A 19,328-nucleotide genomic window follows, 5' to 3' on the forward strand; every position below is an offset into this window, starting at 1 on the left:
TGAGTGTATTTTTATATATATTTATACTCTCTCTATTTAGATTATATAGAGACTTAATTCCACTCACTGCAACTGCAGAAAACTCTGCTGCTTGAGAGAAATGGCAATTTTCACCCAGAACTAATCTGTAACTGTTTGCGAGTGAAAAGAAACGAAAGAATACATTCAGGAAGAATTTCTTCATGGAAAGGGAATTGGACAGGCAGGTTTGGAGTCCCCCAGGAAGGACTGGAGGTGGCACTCAGTGCCCTGAGCTGGGGACAAGGTGGGCATTGGGCACAGGTTGGACTGGACGGCCTTGGATGGATTTTCCAGGTGGCTCCAGGATTGCTGATGCAGTAGAAGCTGAATCCTGAGCAAGAATTCCCTTGAACAGGGACACTGTGTGGGTCACGAGGTATTTCAGGTGACAAAACTGCAGAGAGGGACAAGAGGTGTCTGAGGAAATCAATATTTGGGGAAGAAGGAAAATGGGAACATCCTGATCCTGCACAGCCTCATCCCTGTCTTAACTGAGACAGATTTTGAATATTTTTTGACATTTTCTAGGTATTTGTGAGCTCCACTGATCCGTGAATGTTGTGGCTTCTCCGTTAGCCTTCTCTCTGAAACGTGGTTTATTTTATGTTTGAACAAACGCAGCCCTCCTTTGTTTCCTCCGCTGAATTCTTTATTTATTATTTCCTAAAATGATTTGATTTTCCCCCCTCCTTCCCGACACATCTGATTGCAATAAGCTGATACAAAATAGAACCAAGAAACAAAAGGCTGAACATGCTGATAATGTACATTTGGTTTGTATTTATCGTTTTAAGATGTGTTTTAATTGGTTCACTACCAACATCCTGTAACTTTCAGTCAGACAGAGGAGAAACCTGTTTCATTTTAAAGTCAGTTAATTCCTTCCCTCTTTCAGCTGGGAGCAGTGGGGAAGGCCCTACTGTAGGATCTCCAAATTTAATTTCATTATAAGGTTTAAAAAAAAAAAAAAAAAGGATTAGAGTACATTCTGGTTTGTGATTCTCCCTTGGATTTCGTTGTGAAATGGGATTTTAAAAGAAGAAAGACATAAAATGTGTTTGGGTAGGTTCATGAATAATTTCTAATGAAAAAATGCAGCTATAAACCTCAAAATAAACAGTTTTCTTGTGACCCCAGAAGCTTAATCTGCTTAGTTTAATGAGGAGAAAGTGGAAAGGTGACAGAAATGCCACCTTGGAGCACTTACCTACAGCAAAACTGGAGACAATGGGGTAAAGGTGCAACAACCTTTATTGAAAAAAGAGAAAAAAAAGTAGGAATTGAGGGAAAAGGGGTTGGAAGAGCAGCTCCCATGTGCCATAAACAGCAGCAAGGGAAAGCTCACCTCGCTGCGCCTGCCAGGAGCTTGTTGCTCAAAACTACAACATTTCCCTGCTCAGAGAATTCTGCAGAGACTCCAAGTTCATGGCTGAGAATCGGAGCTCTGAGGTTGGAGCCTCCTGACAGCTCTGTGGGCACCAAACAGGAAAATTCATTTGGGGAAGTGTTGCTGAGCAGGAGCTCACCCTGGAGAACCTCAGCACAGTCCCTCTTGCCCCTGCTGAGGCCACTGGCACAGTCACCTTGGATTTCAAGCTCCAATTGGAATCAGTTTGCATAAATATTTTACATTTTAGAAGGTACAAATGTCCTTTTGCCCCTGCTGAAATCAGAGCTAATTAAAGCAGCGCAAGTATTTCTATTTTCCACCACATTGCAGCAAATTTTCTGAAAACTCCTGGCTTTGTTTCACCCACGACTCTTCCAAACCCTGGATTTAAACCCACCTGGCAGCCTTGGTCCTGCTGGGATCAAAATGGGATCCATGAGCACATTGAGGTCACAGTGAGGATGATGAGGATGATGAGGCTTCAATCTGTGGGTGACAACTTTTGGGTGCCAGTTCTGCCTCGCAGAAGTGACACTTTCACACCAGCTCTCCCCTCCATGGGAAAAAAAGGTGTCCCCAGCCCCTCTGCTGGGTGATAAGGAGAGTTTCTGCTGCTGTGGTGAAGCTGTTTCGTGTGGTCACTCTGAATCAAGAAGTTTGTGAACAGAAGTGGCGAGCTGCTGCAATTACCTGGAAGCTTTCCTGGCTCGGTGTCACACACCGGGGACCTGCAGGAGCTGCCAGGGCCCAGAGAGGGGCACAAACAACCTTGGTGGGTGATGGACATCCAGGGTGGGGCTTGGAATCAGCCCTAAAAGTTGGGATTATTTCCCCCAAAACTGAGCAGTTCGGAAAGTTAAAAAAATCAGGATTTGGAAAGAAGTTTTTCTGTCTTTGAGGTGGGTGAGGAGCTGGTGATGGAGATCCAGGGGGGCTTGGAATCAGCCCTGGAAGCTTTTCCCCCCAAATTGAGCAGTTTTCAAGGTTAAAAAATAAAGTCTTGAAAAGAAGTTTTTCTGTCTTTGAGGCAGCTGAGGGTGGGCGATGGACATCCAGGGGATGCTTAGAATCAGCCCTAAAAGTTGGGATTTTTTCCCCCCCTAAACCGAGCAGTTTGGAAAGTTAAAAAAAACAGGTTTTGAAAAGAAGTTATTCTGTCTTTGAAGCAGGTGAGGGTGGGTCATGGAGATCCAGGGGGTGCTTGGAATCAGCCCTGGAAGCCTTTTTCCCCAAAACTGAGCAGTTTGGAAAGTTAAAAAATCAGGTTCTGAGAAGAAGCTTTTCTGTCTTTGAGGAGCTGGTGATGGAGATCAAGGGGGTGCTTGGAATCAGCCCTAAAAGTTGTTATTTTTCCCCCAAAACTGAGCAGCTTTGAAGGTTAAAAATGAAAAACTTCTTGAAAAGAAGTTGCTCTGTCTTTGAGGCGGGTGAGGAGTTGGACACTCTTCAGGAAAACTTATGGAAACTTTTGTTTCAATGAACGTTGTGGAGTTTCCCTTTTCCACTTGGCTCCTGGAAAGGTGGGGAGGGGGAAAGATGGAAAAAGCTTCAGTGTTTTTCCCTGGCCAATTTGGGTCACAAAGAGAACTGGGAAGTTTCTTTTTCCCAGCAAAGCCCTCGCTGGAAGCCTCTGTCCCCCTAAATCTGTGGGACGGGAGCTGGCACAGGAGATGCCAGCCCACCTGGGCATTTTTGGGGAGGATTCCTGGGATTTTGCACAAGTGAGAGGTGCAGGAGCAGGGAAGGAGCAGCATTCAAGGCTGTTTGAGAAACTGAGGGCCAATATTGCACCAGTGTGGTGAGGAGAGTGACTGAGTGACTCCAGGAAGGAGTGATCCCCCAGGCACTGGGCTGACAGTATAAATAGCTCTGGATGCTTTAAAACAAATACAGAATCATTTATTTAGCTCAGCGCTCTGGAGCTTTGCCAAGGCTGTGCTAATTATATTGTATCTTGTTTTTATCATCTCCGTTACAAACGATTTCTCGTGCCAAAATGTCTGGACTCAGCTTCTCTCCCAGTATCCCGTTCCCACTTTGGGTTTCTGACCATCTTCTCATTTTTTTTTGTTGAATTTTCCGCTTTCAAAAAAAAAAAAAAATCTCAGTTGTGACCTTGTGCCACAGCGAAGCTGCTTGGGCAAATTCCCTAAAAATGGGGGGAAAAAAAGGTGATTAAAGTGCAGAACGATGCCAGCACACTCTGCTGTGCATCCCTCTGGATCTGCAGGAGGTGTTTGCCCTTCCAGAAGGTTTCCACCAGGTTTTCTGCGCCTGGGAATCCTTCTGCATCGTGAGGGAAAAAGGGATTTTCTGCCGGGATGTTCGGTGAAGAGGGGGACGCAGGCAAAGGAGGGGGTTTGGGGTTTGCAGGACCGCGAGGGAGAAGAGCTGCAGCGATGGGAGATAAGAATAAAGAGGATGCAGAGGGTGCTCAGATGCAAAAGGAGAATAAGGGGAAAAAGGTAGCTGGGACAAAAGGGGTCAAAAGGGCACAGAAAATAAGAAGTGGAGCAGAGGGGGGAGAGTTTCCATGCTGCAGTTTTTGTGAGATAAAGGCAGAGATCAGTTTAGAACACTACCCGAACAAACCTCAGAAATGATAGAATTTTATAATTCAGAGGACGAGGCGATTTAGATTGATTTTTTTTTATGTTCAGTGAAACTTTTCCCCTTGAACACTTGAATAGAAGAGTTTCGTCATGGCAGAGGCAGAGGATGCTTGGTCTAAAGGCGCTCTGGGCATCAGTCCTGCTGCACCCACAGCTCAGGGGGCAGGAAGGTGCCAAGGGCAGCAGACCATCAGGGTGACTCAGGGACCCTCAGAGTGGCTCAGGCACCCTCAGGGTGGCTCAGGGACCCTCAAAGGAGCTCAGGGACCTCCAGTGTAGCTCAGAGACCCTCAGTGTGGGTCAGAGATCCTCAGAGTGGCTGAGGGACACCCAGTGCAGCTCAGGGACCCTCAATATGGGTCAGAGTCACTCAGAGCAGCTCAGGGACCCTCAGAGAGGCTCAGAGACCCTCAGAGTGACTCTGGGACCCTCAGAGAGGCTCAGGGACCCTCAGAGTGGCTGAGGGACCCTCAGAGTGAGTCTGGGACCCTCAGGGTGGCTCAGGGACAAGGGTCTGGCTGTAGCCCCCATCAGATGCTCCCTGCACACCCAACTGAGGGGAGAAGTCACTTACCCAGAGATGACAAAGGGGGCCTTGCTCTCGAGGCCCGAGCTGCTGCTGAAACACTCTTTGAACTCTTTGAGGTTTCTTTGGTTCCTTTCTTTTTCCCCTTTTTTTTTTTTTTTTTTTTTTTTCCTCCTTGTGGGTTTTTGCTTTCTTCTGAAGAACAAAAAAGTAACTTCCCATGCAGATCTGGCCTGTGTGGGACAAGGACTCTTTTGAACTATTTTCCATACTGTCCCTATTCAAAAGAATCTTCTTGCAGCTTCCTGAGGAGCCCTGACAATGTCCCATTTGGGGAAAGACATGGGGAGAACAGGATTACAACTGGGCAGAGCACACTGAGGCATTCCTGAGGGAAATCCCGCTCTGTTCCCTGCCCAGTGGTGAAACAGAGCTGAACACTGAAATTCTCGTCGTGTTCATTCAGCTGGATGTGTGTAACAGAATTATTCTTCCTTATTATTCGTTATTGTTGTGCTTTGTATCGTCAGAAAATGTGCAATTCCCGCTCGGCCTGAGGCCCCTGATGCCAAAAGTCATGTCCAGAGTGGGAAGGATCCCAAGTTAAAGCTGGTCAGAAGCCCTCTGGCACGTTTTCCACGTAAACATCTCAAATGTATGGTTTCCTCAGCGAAGATATTAAGTCCGCTCCTATTTTAAACAAAGCCTATTTTTAATGCTGCAGATGAAAATGAATAAAAATACAACATGCTGGCATTTCCTTCCCACAGGATCTGGACATCTGGGGGGTTGTGCTTTGCCAGTTGTCCCCTGAAAAAATGTGTCTGTAGAAGGAGCACAAAACTGATTTAGCTCCGGGCCTTGGGGTGAAGCTCTGTGGGAAGCTGAGGGAAAGGTGACAGAGTGAACACAGGGCAAATAAAACGGGAGTGAACCCAGGAATGGGATCCCCGGAATGACCACGCTGTGCTCCTTTCCGTGAAATTCATTTCAACGTGGGGGAAATGGGGGGAAATTTCTGTAAAATTCATTTTAACGTGGGGGAAATGGGGGGAAATTTCTGTAAAATTCATTTTAACGTGGGGGAAATGGGGGGAAATTTCTGTAAAATTCATTTTAACGTGGGGGAAATGGGGGGAAATTTCTGTAAAATTCATTTTAACGTGGGGGAAATGGGGGGAAATTTCTGTAAAATTCATTTTAACGTGGGGAAATGGGGGAAAAAAACCTCTGCTTGGAGCTCTCCCCCAGCGAGACCACCCCAATCAGCCGAGGGTTTAGGAGTGGGGGGCTGCCACAGGAAAACGGGAGGAAGATTTCCCGTGGTTTCCAAACACAGAGAAGGTGCCCGCGGCTCTGGCTGGGAAATTCGATCCCGGAGGGTGAGGAGGGGTCGGGGCCAGCCCTGCCCGGGGCTGCCTCTAGCCCTCCGCTGCTCAGGGATGCTCAGCAAAGCCCTGCCTTGATAAGAACTTGTTGGAACCCTGGGTGCTGAGAATTCCAGACTTTCTGTGCTGCCAGGCACTGACCCCCAAGAGAACACTGCAGTGACCTGAGGCCATGGAGAAGCTTCCAAAATGGAATGATGGAGCTGGGATTGTGGGGGTGGAGTTTGAACAGAAGTGTGTGACATCACAGGGTGGGAAACTCAGAGTTTAAGGGTTTAGAATACAGGAATATATATGGAGCAAAATGGAGGTTTTGGGTTGGAGGCTGCTCCTTCTTCTTCAGCTTCTTCTCCTTCTCTCCTTCTTCTTTACTTTCTTCTTCTCCTTCTTCTCCTTCTTCTTCTTTTCCTTCTTCTTCACCTTCTTCTTCTTCACCTTCTTCATTTTCTTCTTCTCTTTCTTCTTCTTCCCCTCCTCTTCCATGGGTTTTGGGTGGTTTTGTGGAATTGGATAAAAAACTCGGCATTGCAGGCCATGGGTGTTTGGTTATTGGGTTAAAAGTAAAGATAATTTAGGTGTCATTTCCTAATTGGACAGTTTACCCTTAAAAGGCCTTGTAGAGAGAGAGATACAGCTCCATTTTTAGCCTGTTAGAGTGAAGTGCTGTGGAACTCAGGGTTTGTGAGACTGTAACAGAGATGAGAACTAATAAATATCTGAGTCCGAACAAGAAATCCCATCTCACACATTTCATCCCGACCCTGGCAGAAAAGAAGCAAAGACTCCTCGTGCCTAAATGAGGCTAATGATGGGTTCCCCTGGGTAATGCAGAGCAGAAGTTCAAAGGCTGGTTTTGCTGTGCACAAAGTCCAAATACCTGCCAAGGCTCTTTGATGAAGTGTCTTTGTCAGAACGATTAAATGAAGGTTAAAAAGGCCAGACCTTTCCTCAACATGTTTGACTTGCTCTTTCTTTCCTCTCTTCAAGGTGTCTTCATGTTACATTTATTTGCTTCATGAATTCTTTATTACACTAATCAGTCCTGATGTACAAACTCATTAGAAAATGAGCTGGAAATGTAAGATCTGTCAAATTTCAGAGCCTTCTGACATCGTTAGACTCAAGGGCCTTCTTGCAGGGAAAAGGGGGAAAGCAAAGAAGCTAATGAGGAAATGTCAGATAATGTAGAAGTCAATCCATTTGGGGATGAAGTTTTACAAAGTTCAGAGGGAAAAGTTGCAGCCTTAGCAGGGCAAACACCTATTCTTTAAAAATTTAAATTTTGGACAGAAGAATATTTTCTTCCTGGGGTTGCTGCACACTTCTGGTTTGGTTTTGTAATCGACGTTTTAAATCAGTTTACTGTGTTGCTTTTCTAGGGATGACACAGAAATGAAAGGGAAATAATAATTTTAAGGGGATAGATGAATTTAAAATGTGCATTTTAGGGGTTGTGCCAGCTGAAATCACTGCCCCAACAGGCAGGTGCCGTGGAGATGCTCAGGGAAATGAGCTCTGCTTTGAAAAAGACCTTAGATGGGTGAGATCTGTCACACCAGGAGGTCACAAATCTTGTCATGAGCTTAACCTAAGGAGAAAGAGGTGAAAAAAAGGAACAGTGGTGGAGAGAGAAGGAACTTGGCTGTGGTCACACACAGGTCTGTGGCTCTGAGAACTCCTCAGTGTCCGTGCCCTGCTCACTTAGTCTCACTCCTCCCTCCCTGCAGGACCTGCTCAGGGAGCTGAGCAAGATAAAAGTGAGGAGAAATGATCAAATGTCAGCACAGAGAACATTTCATGGCACTGGAGATCAGCCTGCAGCCTTTATTCAGTGATAGCTCAATAAAAAGGTTAAATATAATGGGCTTATTTAATTTTTAAATGTTTAATTATTTCAACTCAGGTCACTGTTCAAATATAATATGAGTGGTTTACTTAATTTGTTTAATTTTTGTTCAGTTCATCAGCTCAGGGCAGTGTTGGGGAAAATTGGGTTTCAGGATCTGGTTTGGGTAGGAAGGGACCTTAGAGATCATCTTGTTCCAAACCCTTGCAGTGGAATTGTTACCCCTCCCTCCATCCATGGAATGCTGCAGGGATTTCTCAGGCTCAGCTGTGGGATCCTTTCCTGGATCTCTGGGCATGGAAATTCCTCCTGCTTCCATCACCTCAGGCTGGCACCTGGCAAGGGGCAGTGCCACCGCTGTGCCCCCGTGAAATCCCTCACACTCAAGAGGTACTAAGCAAGGAAATGAAGCCTCTCTCATCTCCCAAGGAGGGCTGGGATTTGGGACAGCTGGGATCTGTTCCTGGTCCTGTTCTGAACCCCCTGTGCACCCCCGGGGTCTTCTCCTCATCCCTCCCTCCTGCCCAGGCTGTGTGCCCTGAGGCACGGCTGCTCTCTCAGCTGCAGCTGGGTCTCACAAACTTCCAGGCATCAAAAAGAGCCTGGCCCTGCTTTGAGAGGATTTCTTCTTCCTGAGGTGCCCACAAAAGCATTGCCCTTGGATTCTGGGGCCTTGGAAGGTGCCAGCGATGCACAGCACGGGCTGGGGGTGCTGGGCACTGAGCGACTCCTGCTCTGCAGTGTCCTGGAGAGCACAGAATCCAAGGCAAAAGGAGAGATTTGGGATTCCAAGCACAGGGAAACACAGGAATCAGGTGGATTCTGTGCTGCCAGAGCAGGCAGGGGAGGTTCTGCTGAGCACAACTGCTGGAATTGCCACTGGAGAGTGTCTTCAGGCCCAGAACGAAATCCTGTGGCCACGAGGGGCTCAGACAGGGAACTCCTGCTCACACAGAGCTGGGGAGAGCTCCACCAGAAACCTCTGTCCAGAGCTTGTCCCTTCCAAACCTCTGTCCAGAGCTTGTCCCTTCCCTCTGCCATGGCACAGAGGAGGTGGCAGCCCAAAGGCACAGAGCCAGGGCTTTCCCTGAGCATTCCTCAGGGATGTCCTTCCCTGGGCTCTGCTCTCTGGGGTGCTGAGCAGAGCCTCCCTCACTCCTGCTCCTCCAGCCCCAGCACAGGGAACAGGAGCTGGGCCTGCTCAGCACCTCGTAAAAACAAATCCCTGAGTGTTTTGGGGGGATCAGGGAGGGAAACCAGGCTCAGCACAGCAGATAAGTATGCTGGCAAACTGCAAGGAGCAGGGAAAGCCAAACTGAGGCATTTCCATCCCCAGCCCTGGATCCTGGCCTGCTCTGGAATCATTGCTGAGGGGCAGCTGCCCTGGATGTCCAGGAATATGTGATGGGAAGGAAGAAAGCTTAGCTGTTCTCTAAATGAAAATGCAGAGTTGTTGTCTTGATTTTTTTAAGTTTTTCTAAACTTTTTAGTATTTTTACTTTTAATATTTCTTAATTTTTAAATATTTTATTTAACTTTCTCACACACTTTATGTAAATAACTTATTGTTTTGCATTCTTTTATAAAAGAATGCAAATTTGAATAAACTGTTAGATAAGAAATTTGATAAACTGTTGGTTTGCCCAGTGTCATTGGAGAGGTGGCACTGTCACCCTCCAATCCACTGTCACTTTTAGAAATCTACAAATGTTAAAGGCAGAAATTTAAACCCCTCTTTTTTGCCTTAGAAAAATCCAGTGTCCACATCTTTCTGTTTCATGTCCTAAAGTGACACAGAGGCTCAAAGATGAAGTCATGGCGAATTTTGCCCCCTGATTAGGAGTGCAGGGTCAAGTCCTCCAAAAAGACAGTGAGTTTGTGTGATGTAGTTCAAGGATAAGGGAAAAAAAAAAAAGAACGACAGGCCTAATTCATGCTCTTCCAAAATTATTGCTATTTTCCAGCCAAGGTGGTGGCACTTTGGGCAGGTTTGGCCAAGGTTTGGGGTCCTGCTGCAGCCTGTGGGTGCACGGAGAGGGCAGGGCAGAGGTGACCTGCAGAACCCCTCTGAGGCAGAACTTCTGGGGCAGGCAGGGATGATTCATTTCAGAGAGTTCTCCTAAAATCAGATTAGAGAGGGCAGGCCAGGGAAAGGGAAGGGGCTCTGTTCTGCTTTACAAATCAAACTCCATCACAAAGGTGTCAAAGAACTGGCACTTCCTTCTTGCTTCTTCCCCTCTTTCCTTCCCCTTTCTGTCTCTGGCTGCTGTTTTGCCTTTTTTTTTTTTTTCACAGACAAAACCCACATCTCAAATTCCTCTTTGAAGCTGCTCAGGTAAAGCCATTTCACCAGTCCCTCAGGACAGGGAAAGCCTGGGGTATTTGCTTTAGCTGAGGGCTGTGGGTCTGAGCTCTGAGGAGCAGCTCAGGCTCCTCAGCAGAGCCATCCCCACAAGACTCCCATCCCACGTGGGGAGGACTGGATCAGGCTGGCTGCTGCAGATTTCGGGTAGGTGCTTCTATTTATTGATGACTTTGCTTTGCCAAGTCCCTTTATTCAGAGAAAAACGAGCTGGTTTTGCACGAGCCTGCTTGAATTCATCCTAAATTCCCCCCAGTTCCATCCCTGGGATGCTGTCAGCCAGCTCTTCAGGATTCCTCGGAGTTTCCTCTCCTTTCCAGCTGGGAGTGGTGCTGGTGGTTGTGTCTGAGTGTGCCTGCCCCAGCCCCGCAGCAGGAGGATATTAAAGGCTCTTTCTGCTGCCAAACAAAACCCACTTCTCTGCAGGTATGAAATCCAAGCACACACCTAAAGTGTTGCTGTTGGCTCCGAGCTTTTACGGCCACTGGCAACCCCTCGCTTTGTCCTTAGGCTGTGGCAGAGCCTCCTGGGACACCACTCGGGTTTGGGATGGGATGCTCTGCACTGGGCTGGGCTGGTTGGGCTGAAGAGCTTTGCTCACCCCTGTCCCAGGGATAAACTCAACACTTGCAGCTCCCCCAGCGCGTCTGTCCTGCAGTGTCACACCCAGGATGGCTGCAGAAATCAGGGGAAAAATGGAATATTCCAAATATTTCATAGTTTCTAACAATTGGCATTTTCTTTCTCCAGAACGCGTTTTTTAAATTTTTTTTTATGGTATAAGGGAAATTTTAAAGTCAAACTTTTGGAATAATCCTCCTCCTGAAGTGCTGCAGGAATTGCAGAGCTGTGTGAGTTTTACTCTCCAGAACCTGGTTAGCTCTTGGTGATCTTGGGAACGTTCAGCACTGCTGGCTCTCTGTCTTGCTGTTAATTGTTCCTCCTGATAAGGTTTTTCTTCATTCTTCTTTTCTTCAATTTCTTCTTTCATCATTTGCTTCCCTTCTTCTTCATTTTCTTTTTTCTTTTCTTTTTTTCTTCATTTCTTTCTCTCTTGCCTGGTTTTTCTGCTCTTCCCTCCCTCATTGCAGCTGGGATGGGATGGGAGGTGGATTTTATGTGCACAAACTTTTCCCTTGGAATTGCACACCACTTGATTTTTTTTTTCCTGTAAAAAATCATTTCATCCTCAAACCAATAATGTTTCTATGAAAAAATATCCTTTGATACTTTCATTTTTGCCTCTCTGCTGTCACCAAAAGATACCAAACACACCAATCTTAACACAATTCTTCCCATAAAACTTAAAAATCACCGGCTGGAAGAAAAATTCCCCTTCCCCAGCACTTTATGCCTGGGCTGCCTTTCTCACCCAGCAAGGCTCAGGCAGTTTTCACTCCTTGAGACACCTTTGGGCTCTCCCTGAGTGAGTTCAAACACATTTCTGGGCCCTAGATGGGGAAGTTTACATTTCTGCCAAGTGCATGGTGATAAAGGGGAGACTTTGATCCCCTGGCCTGACAGTTGTGCCTCATGTGCTGGGCCAGGACAAAAGTCTCGGGGCATTTCGCCCAACAAAGGGATTCTGTGCCCCTCAAGTTTTACATCTGGAGCAGCAGCAGAGCCTGGAGGGATTTATCTGGGGGGAAAAACCTCTGGGGAAGGAGGGATTCCTGACATCTAACCCTCACCAAGCTCACCTGGATTGTCCAGCAGCTGCTGGTGGGAAATAAACACAATTTCTGGAGGCTCTGCAGGAATTTGGGAGCAAACACACACCTGCAAGGACTATAAATAGAAGCCCTGCCACTGCTGTGCTCTTGCAGGGGTTGCAGCTCAGGCAGACAAGTTCCCTCTGTATTTTTTAAGTGGATTATTAGAGGAAAAGGGGTAATTCCACGAAGAGCGAGCGCTGCTGCCAAAATGCAGCAGTTTGAAAGCAGAGGAGCCTCCCGGATCCTTGTACTTTTATGTCAGCCTGACCTGGGGCTGGGGAAATTCTGGGTGCTTGCAACAAAAACCCATTAGAGAAACAAGCTGAGCCTCGGTGTCTAATCACTGCTGTGTCACTCCTGGCTCTGGGCAAAGACTGCTCAAGGGCAGAGGGGGTTTGGGCTCCTTCTCCAAGTGCTTTGTGCTGCTCGACTCCTCAGCAGGGAGCAAACAGCCCAACCAGCTGGGTTTTAAACTCGCCCCATCGCGGAGGGAGTGCTGAGGTTGGTTTTGGGGTTATTGAACACGTTTTTGTTCCTGCTCGGGGCGGCTGGGTGCGGTTTGTGCCGAGCTGCGCTTAGCTAGGCTGGCCTGGGGAGGCAGGGCTGAGATTTGGGAAGGCAGAAGTCCAAGGTTTGGGTTTAGGAAAGGAGGGTTGGGGTTCAGCAAGGTTGGATTTCTGCCTCTGGCACCACCCTGCAGGATGCCCCTGGTGTGGCCACAGCTTCTCTTTGCTCTGCAATGAAAAATTCACCAGCAATGAAAGGATTTGTTGGTCCTTTGGGGGGAAAAAACCCCTCTTATTAATAAATCAGATCCTTTCCAGTGCCCACTGGAGGTCTCTGGGAATCCCTACAGCACAAAGTCACCCCAGATGAGTTAAGGAAACCTCAGCTGGGTGGAGCAGCCTGTGTTAACCTGCAGTGCTCCCCTTGGTCAGCAATCCAAGCCCCAAATCCCAGTTCAAGCTGGATTTTCCCTTCAGGTCCTGTGTCCCTTACAGGTGCTGGCCTGGCTGTGGCCACTAGCATGGTCAGAGGGGTTATGAAATAAATTTGACTGAATAAATTTGATTTTTATGGGGCACTTCTAGAACTCAGAGCTGTCCTGCCCTGCTGCTCCCACCAGTCCCTCCCACTTTTCAGGAGGACTGCACTGAATAATTTTCCTTCTCCTGTCTTCATTTCCTGTGAATGCTGGGCCAGACAAAGGTGCTGTAAAAGTTACAAGGCACAGTTTGGTGTCCCCAGGTGAAATGGGGCAGCTCTGGGCTCACAGGTTTTGGGCCAGCGTGGGAATTGGGTGGTGACATTTGTTTTCCTGCAGGCTCCCTAGATGGCTTTTTATTTTAATCTCATTTTTGTTGCTCTGCTGTTCTTCCCTCCATCCTCCCTGCTCTCACCAGCTCAAACAGAACAGGAAAAAAGCTGCTGGAGGCAGCTGGGATGGAAAGATGGAGCAAATATTTCAGGATGCCCCTGGAGTTATTCCTTTGCAGGGGTCTGGGAGGGGAAGGGAAGGGAAGGGAAGGGAAGGGAAGGGAAGGGAAGGGAAGGGAAGGGAAGGGAAGGGAAGGGAAGGGAAGGGAAGGGAAGGGAAGGGAAGGGAAGGGAAGGGAAGGGAAGGGAAGAGAAGGGGTCACCCTTGCCCAGCTCTGGGAAGCTCCAGCTGGGTACTGGGAGCACTGGTCTGAGTTCCATCGAGGTGTGGGGAAAGCAGGGAAATGATCCTGTAAGCAGAGGGGCAGCAAAGCAAAGCAAAGCCCTGTTGGAGTCCTGGTCACTGAGAATTCCAGACTTTCTGTGCTGCCAGGCACTGACCCCCAAGAGAACACTGAGGCTGTGGAGAAGCTTCCAAAATGGAATGATGGAGCTGGGATTGTGGGTGTGGAGTTTGAATAGAAATGTGTGATATCACAGGGTGGGAAACTCAGAGTTTAAGGGTTTAGAATATAGGAATATATATGGAGCAAAATGGAGGTTTTAGGGTGGAGGCTGCTCCTTCTTCTTCACCTTCTCCTTCTTCTTCACCTTCTTCTTCTTCACCTTCTTCTCCTCCTTCTTCACCTACTTCTTCATGGGTTTAAGTGGTATTGTGTATTTGGATAAAAAAGTCCCCATTGAGGGCCACAATTAATTAGTTATTAAGTCAAAAGTAAAAATAATTTAGGTGTGATTTCTTAATTCAACATTTTATCCTTAAACGACCTTATAGAGAGAAAAATACAGCTCCATTTTTAGTTTTTTTGGAACGAAGTGCTGGAGAACTCAGAGTTTGTGAGACTATAATATAAATAAAACTAATAGAATAGCCATATTATAAAATATATAAAATATAAAATATAAATATATTTTTAAAATATGAATTTATTTTATTTTAAATATAAATAATAGAAATAGAAATAGAAATAGAGAATAAATAGAATATAAATATAAATATAAATATAAATATAAATATAAATATAAATATAAATATAAATATAAATATAAATATAAATATAATAAAATATTAATACATTATAAATGTAAATATAAAATATAATACTTATATTATAAAACTATAATATTAATAAAACTATTCCCTTTTATAAATAATAACTAATAAACATCTGAGTCCAAACAAGAAATACCATCTCACACATTTAATCCCAACCTGAGCAAAAAAGAAGCCAAGGATCCACCAGGCCAGAGGTGCTGGGAGTGTCAACCCCTGCTTCGGCTCAGGGGGGAGGTGTTGAAAAGGTTCCCAGGAGCCTCAGAGGAGGCTGAGATGGGTTCAGAAGAGTCAAGGACAGAATCAAGAGGGCAGAGAGTGCAGACAGGGATGAGCAGGGTCTGCTGTTCAAATTCTTTTGGTCCGCAGGGTTTTTTTTCTTCCCCAAACGGGGGTTCCTGCCCTGAAGGTTCCTGCAGGCTTGCTGGCAGAAATGCTGGCAGGTGAGCAGGGCTGGGCTGGAAGTTCCCAATCTGTTCCTGAACTTGGGGCCAAATTACAACAAATAATGAAATAAACCCCAAGCAACTGCCCGCCACTCACCCCCCACAAAAAAACCCAAAAACCAAAAAAAACCCCAAGAAACCCCAACAAAACAACAGCAAAAAAAACCCCAAAAACCCAACAGCAAAAAAACCCCAACCAAACAAAAAAAACCTCACCAAAACCCCAACCAACTAAAAAGCCCAACAGAAAACCTTAAAATGCTCCATAAAACCTTTTCTTTTCATTCCTTTTCAAGGCATTTCCATTTAAAGGCCACTCAGAAACCCCCATTCACCCAGCTGATCTCATTAAAGGCTCTGAAGAACTGAAGTGACTCCTCAGGGACTTGAACTTGTCCTTGAAGGAGCTGAAAATTCCAAATATGATGTGGAGGAAATCTTCAGCTATTCCCTTCCACCTCCTCCTACTGATGTGCGTTGAGGCTTAAAGGCTCCGGTTGTTTTCTGTGTAGATTTTCTTAAATTTCAGGGAAAAAAACCCCCCCACATTTAACTGCCAATTAAACGTGGGCAGATTTAATTATGAAAAGTGCCTTCGTGGGTAATTCGTGTGCCCTCTGCAGTCACTTGTGGTGCTCTCACACCTCTCACACTGTTCAATTCCTGCCTCAAAAATCCTTGCCAACTTCTTAATTTTTTTGCTGTTGATAACAGAAAGGCGAAAATTTGGAAATTTAGAGATTTCAGAACTGAACTGGTTATTTAAGGGTTTTTTTTCCATTTTACAGCCATTTGGGTGCAGTGGTTCTGTTCCTCTTGCTGCCGTGTTTAGTGGTTGAGGGTGGACCCCAAATTAGGATCCTGACATTGCAATGCCTAGATAGAAAGGAAATCATATAAAATAATAGAAAATAATATAAATATGTATTAGTATATAAATAATATACAATAATATAAAAATAAACATATAAAATAATAGAAATAGAAATAGAAACTATAAAATAAATATATAAAATATAAAATATAAAAATAGAAAAAATATAAAATATAAAATATAAAATATAAAATAGAAAATAGAAAATAGAAAATAGAAAATAGAAAATAGAAATATAAAATATAAATAAGGCAATATAATATAATTATATACATATACTATAGAGGATATTTATTATATAAATATAATTTGTAATATATTTATTATATAAATACAATAAATATTAATACAGTATAAAATCATGGAATCTCCTGGCTTGGAAGGGCCCATTAGGACTGAACTGACAGAAAACATCCCCTCAGAAGAGTGGGGCGTTACTGTGAGGCTAAATCTGTGTTTCCACTCATTACCAAAATTGCAGCATTGGTGTCCACAGTGTTTTCTTACAGGAACAAGGAACATAAACCACTTTTTTTGGGTTTTTTTTGGCCACAAAGACTGATTTGTAGATGAGAGTGAAGGTAATGGTTGCCTTTCCTTAGGGATGAGAAACTCCCTGGTGCTGAACTTCCTGATGACCTCCAAATCCTGGCGTGGTTTGGGTGGGGAGGGACCTTAAAGCTCATTTCGTTCCACCCCTGCCACGGACAGGGACAATTTCCACTGCCCCAGGCTGCTCCAAGCCCTGTCCAGCCTGGCCTTGGACACTTCCAGGGATCCAGGGGCAGCCCCAGCTCCTCTGGGAACTCCATCCCAGGGCCTCCCCACCCTCCCAGGGAAGGATGGCATCATTTGAGATAGATTTTAGATTTTAAGAAGAAATTATCTTCCCCAATAAGGCACAGCAACGCCACGGCACTTTGTGCAGTGCAGGTGTGGCACTAAAAGCCTCTGGGAAGGTGTTGGGGCACCTGCTGCCCTTTGCAGGTGTTTGAGCTCTCGTTGTCCTCTGCCATGGCACCTCAGGTATCTTCACTGGGCAAGCACACGACACCAGCTTTTTACCCCAAAAAAAGGCTTTTTTGGATAAAAATGTCTGCATTGCAGGCCAGGAGTTATTAAGTTGTTAAGTCAAGAATAAAAATCGGTATTAAGTCAAAAATAAAAATAGTCATTAAGTCAAAAATAAAAATAATTTAGGTGTCATTTCTTAATTAGACAGTTGATCAGCCATTTCTTTATTAGACAGTTTAGGCTCTGAGCTGCTTTTATTCATCAATTTTCGGGAATTAATTTAGGCAGCACATACCTAAGGATGTGTGGGTGAGCAGGGCCGTTCTGAATGACAACCACAGCGAAATAACTGAGGAGCTTCTGCAATAAACGAGATTTTAGTGCCCTGCCCAGCTGTCCTCCGGAGGTGACAATGCCACCCTGCCCTGCCCACTGCAGATAGCGCTGGCATCCGCCAGCAGCCTCCCGGCGTTTCTGCCAGATGAGTTCAACTTTTCTCCCCCTCCCCTTCCTTTCTCTTCTTCCCACCTCCCTCCCTCCCTTGCCTGGTCCTTGACAGAGGCGCAAACACTCTTAAATGAGAGATAGTGGCTTCCATCCAATGGAGCCCCGCTTAATCACCGAACATCGTGGGAAAAGCACAAGATGAGGGCCGAGAAACAGCCCATTGTCTGGGCAAGATTAAAGCCCCAAAAGCCGTATTGTCTACTGAGGGGATAAATCTTCCTGCTGTCACTCAAGCACTGAATTAAATTCCCCTTCATTTCTAAAGGGGCTTATCTGTCCTGAATAGGCTGTTGCGCCACAAGCGTAAGGGAACGTATTAAGTGAGCTCCTGTCTTGGGCACCTTCACAAATAGACGAAAAACAGGAGCAAATCTGGAAGGGGCGGGCGGCAGGGGGGACGAGCAGGAGAGCTTTGGGCCGGGGGAAGAGAGGAGGGATGCTAATTGTTGTTCTTGCAGAAGGAGGGGGCGGATGGAGCCCCCTGTGCGCTTCCTCCCATCGCCGCGGGAGAAGCGAGGAGCGGCTCTGAGCATCCCTCGGTGCTGGCACAGCCCAGGGAGTCTCAGGGTGGCAGTGGCACTCTTTGGGGTCCCCAAGGATGGAGCCCCCTGTGCGCTTCCTCCCATGGCCACAGAGAAGCGAGGAGCAGCTCTGAACGTCCCTCGGTGCTGGCACAGCCCAGGGAGTGGCAGTGACATTATTTGGGGTCCCCAAGGATGGAGCCCCCTGTGCGCTTCCTCCCATCGCTGCGGGAGAAGCGAGGAGCAACTGAGCATCCCTCGGTGCTGGCACAGCCCAGGGAGTGGCAGTGACACTCTTTGGGGTCCCCAGGGGTGGAGCCCCCTGTGCGCTTCCTCCCATGGCTGCAGGAGAAGCGAGGAGAGGCTCTGAGCATCCCTCAGTGCTGGCACAGCCCAGGGAGTCTCAGGGAGTGGCAGTGACACTCTTTGGGGTCCCCAAGGATGGAGCCCCCTGTGCGCTTCCTCCCATTGCCGCGGGAGAAGCAAGGAGCGGCTCTGAGCATCCCTCGGTGCTGGCACAGCCCAGGGAGTGGCAGTGACACTCTTTGGGGTCCCCAGGGATGGAGCCCCCTGTGCGCTTCCTCCCATGGCTGCAGGAGAAGCGAGGAGAGGCTCTGAGCATCCCTCAGTGCTGGCACAGCCCAGGGAGTCTCAGGGAGTGGCAGTGACACTCTTTGGGGTCCCCAGGGGTGGAACCAGCCTTTGGGTGATGCCAGGGCTGGGAACAAATGAAATCTTAATATACACGTGCTGCCAGACCCAGCTTCCTCAAGGTCCCACCTACACAACTGATCTGTCGGAGGGAAATGTCTCTGGAATACTTTTCCCTTCTTCGGATCCTTCCTGTGGTGCAGGTGAAGAATTCCACTCTACTTTTGGAGCCTGTTTTTGCTGTTCATCTGCCTGTGTCTACCCAGGCTTCCTCCCAAAGATCACTCACTGACCTTACCATGATCTGAGCTAGGTTTGGAGCTTTTTCTTTGTCAAAGGATTGTGTTCTATCTAGTATTTCATCTCTCTGTAAGTCTGGGAGGTCTAAAAGGCAACATATTGAAGTGGAAGCTTTGTGCCTGGCAGGGGAAGTCTCTCCTTATTGCTCGTGGTTCCTTGAAAGCTCTGCTGCCGTGTCGGATCTGTTGGATCATTTGTTCCCCACCCAGGTGGTTTGGGGGTGGGGGGTGACATTTAGGAAGGACATTGAGATGTTTGAGCATGTCCAGAGGAGGGCAACTAGGTTGGTGAAGGGCTTGGAACACAAACCCTGTGAGGAACAACTGAGGGAGCTGGGGGTGCTCAGCCTGGAGAAAAGGAGACTCAGGGGCGACCTTGTCACTCTCTACAACTCCTGAAAGGTGCCTGTGCTCAGGTGGGGCTGGGCTCTTTCTCCAGGCAGCACTGAGAGAACCAGAGGACACAGCCTCAAGTTCCACCAAGGGAAATACAGGTTGGATATTAGGAAGAAGTTTGTCACAGTGATAAAGTTCTGGAATGGCTGCCTGGGGAGGTGCTGGAGTCACCATCCCTGGGTGTGTTTGACAAAGCCTGGATGTGGCACTGGGTGCCAGGGTTGAGCTGAGGGGTTGGGGCTGGGTTGGACTCGATGGTCTTGAAGGTC

The 19,328-nt window shown here is 46.8% G+C and overlaps 1 protein-coding gene across 5 annotated transcripts in view; it reads left to right on the forward strand.

The window, feature by feature from the left end:
- Positions 1-19,328, forward strand: part of PRDM16 (PR/SET domain 16) — a 315,191-nt gene that overhangs the window by 23,742 nt on the left and 272,121 nt on the right. Inside the window, exon 1 of one of the 5 annotated variants that reach the window (XM_038160109.1) lies at positions 9,402-10,292. The exons of the other annotated variants lie outside the window; for them this stretch is intronic. The gene's annotated coding sequence lies outside the window, so the exon portion shown is untranslated. Of the gene's footprint in view, positions 1-9,401; positions 10,293-19,328 lie in introns of those variants that run through there. 5 annotated transcript variants of the gene reach the window in all.

The sequence above is a fragment of the Motacilla alba genome, chromosome 21 (assembly GCF_015832195.1).
Source record: "Motacilla alba alba isolate MOTALB_02 chromosome 21, Motacilla_alba_V1.0_pri, whole genome shotgun sequence".
Taxonomy (NCBI): domain Eukaryota; kingdom Metazoa; phylum Chordata; class Aves; order Passeriformes; family Motacillidae; genus Motacilla; species Motacilla alba.